Here is a 2,824-nt window from a genome sequence, read left to right as displayed (position 1 = left end):
AAAATTTGCAGTACAACCAGATGGCGGCCGATAAATCACAGCTATAATTATCTGTCCGTATTTAATGACGATAGACTCATAATCACAGCAGACTGAGGGATATTCAGATAAAACAGTGTAGATAAGTTTGTGCCGAATATACAAAGAACCCCCCCCCCCTCCTCTTTTGTGTTTACGATACATGCTTTCAGTCAGATAGCCATCAAACAAAACAGCGTCATCTTTGCAGGTATACCAAGTTTCGGTGAACGCCAGTACATCAAACATGACGTTCAACTGATTTAAGAAAATATCTAGCTCATCTTGTTTGTTCTTCAGGCTTCGTGCATTTAAGTGGAAAAGAGATAGTCCTCTTTCATTGGTGGAAGTATTTCTCACAAAATGATTAAAGGAAGCAGAGTCACAATATGAACATTCTGTTTTGTTATCAATCATTTCAAACGGAAAACCGATATATGCTATCTGAAGCTATTTTATTTCTAGTTTATCTTCTGAAGATCGTCTTAATTTTCGATCTTGATAGCTCGGTCGCCCTGTCTCCTACGAACAAACACATTTCCGTATTTTTGCCATGTGAACTGATAGTCCTTTTCTTGCGCCTTTGCCTTTATTAGCCACAACAGTTTCTTGTTTGCCGCTGTTAGATTGTCAAACAAGCGTATGCTAGACTGCCTTTCCCGCAAGCTTGAGTACTTTTTAATCCACTTTTCCTTTGTTGCTCGTGAGTTGAAACGTATTAACACGACAGGGATCTTATCAGCACGAGCTGGCAAGCGGTGCATGCCCTCGACATCACTTTCAGCGAGTTCAAGAAGTTCCAGTTTGGCCGCGAGTTCATTTACAGCGTGTAAAAGGTTCTCGTGTTCTTTCCGCGGTAAGTCATGTATTTCCAGATTCTGTCGACGACTGTATTGTTCTAGGTTGTTTACACTTATTCTTAATTGTTGGACGTCAGGGCCACCATTGTTTCTTTCTACGTTTTCAAGTCTACTTTTTATTTCAGCTATTTCGTTGTCCTGTTCTTTAATATGCTTAGGGACTTCATCATATTGGTCAGACATGTGCTGAACTGATTTTTCGATGTTTGTGATGGTTTCTTTCATGATCATTAGCGTGTCAACCTTTTCCGTAATTGTCGCCAGGCTTGTGAGTTTTACGTTGATTTCGGTTAACAGTGTAGCGACATCAGGTTCCTGATCCTTCTTGCTTTTTTGGGGATTTTGGGTGTATCTGACTGTTGGTTTCCGGCATGTCGAACACTTCCAATTTTTGGCTTTATAAGTCTTTTCATCCGTACCAGCACAATTCCCAAAATGATAACCGTGACCACATTCCGAACATGTCGCAAGAACACCATTCACTGGTAAAGTTTTGTGACATGATAAACAAAGACCCTCGTCCTCCATGACACAGAGGCGCACACAAAAAAGAACGGCTCAGCAGTGGCAGCAGTTACGAACCTTAAAAATGGTTTTGCAAGAAAATTACACCAACCTGTAATGATGAAAGCGACGGTTTGGCTTGTTACGACAACCGGTCTGCTGCCACTGCTGAACGCCTGTAAGGGCCGTCCTCCCTGACCGCCTGCTCTTGTAGCACGACTGTTGTGCCGTAGGTGACGCAAGGATGACGTCTCTCAGATACAGCCAATCGTCAAGAAGGTCCTGGTCGATGATCCTTGGGCGACGTGGGTGACGCGGCGGTATGGCGGTATGAGACGGTCGTGAAGTGCCAGGGTGATAAAACAGATCTGTAATGATGAAAGCGACGGTTTAGCTTGTTACGACAACCGGTCTGCTGCCACTGCTGAACGCCTGTAAGGGCCGTCCTCCCTGACCGCCTGCTCTTGTAGCACGACTGTTGTGCCGTAGGTGACGCAAGGATGACGTCTCTCAGATACAGCCAATCGTCAAGAAGGTCCTGGTCGATGATCCTTGGGCGACGTGGGTGACGCGGCGGTATGGCGGTATGAGACGGTCGTGAAGTGCCAGGGTGATGAAACAATGATGAAAGCGACGGTTTAGCTTGTTACGACAACCGGTCTGCTGCCACTGCTGAACGCCTGTCCTTGGTTCCAGAGAAGCCAATATATTTATTACAAAATTACTACAAGGGTAAAGGTTTACTAGTAATTTAGTTACCTGAAACGGGTTAGTCCCAAGTCTGCAGTCCAAACGTGCACCGCCTGTGATAGTTCTAAGAAAATATCATAATTAAGATACCGAACGCGAAGTGATGTATGGCTGGCTATTAGCCTCGGCTCGGACTGCTCGAGCGCCCTCGTCGTCGTCTTTATTCACACCGGGCTCCGCACCTCGACACATAACACACCTTTACCCCTAGTTCGCTATGGCTCATAGCGCGACACTGGCTTCTTGACTCTCGTGGATCTTCTCACTTTTGAGCTCACTCCAACGTTAGAACTGGTAGATCCGATAAGGGAAGATTCCCTTTGGCTAGGGCTGGCCAACGGAGCTTGAAGCTCGGGTGCGGAACGTTGCGGGGATGCTGGCACCGCAGGTACAGGTGGTGGCACCGGAGGTACAGACGACGCTGTTGGATTTTTCGGCGGCGCAGAAGATTCGGGTAATGTAACGTCCACTAAAGGCAATTCTGGCAACTGGTTACCAGATGTCTCTTGTTCCGAAGCGGGACAAACTCTCTGTCGCAGGTGGTCACCGTGGCGATGCCAACATGTGCGGTCATCTAGAACAACCTGTGATGATGATGCGCTTGCGGGGTGCACTACGGACGCAGGGATCCAGTCAGGCCCAGGTCGGAAGTTCTTTGCCCAAACGCTGTCACCTGGTTGCAGCAGTGGCCG

The sequence above is a fragment of the Ixodes scapularis genome, unplaced genomic scaffold (genome assembly GCF_016920785.2).
Source record: "Ixodes scapularis isolate PalLabHiFi unplaced genomic scaffold, ASM1692078v2 PGA_scaffold1__304_contigs__length_218370807, whole genome shotgun sequence".
NCBI classification, from domain to species: Eukaryota; Metazoa; Arthropoda; class Arachnida; order Ixodida; family Ixodidae; genus Ixodes; species Ixodes scapularis.
The sequence above is the reverse complement of the archived record's forward strand: the minus strand, read 5'-3'. Positions refer to the sequence as shown.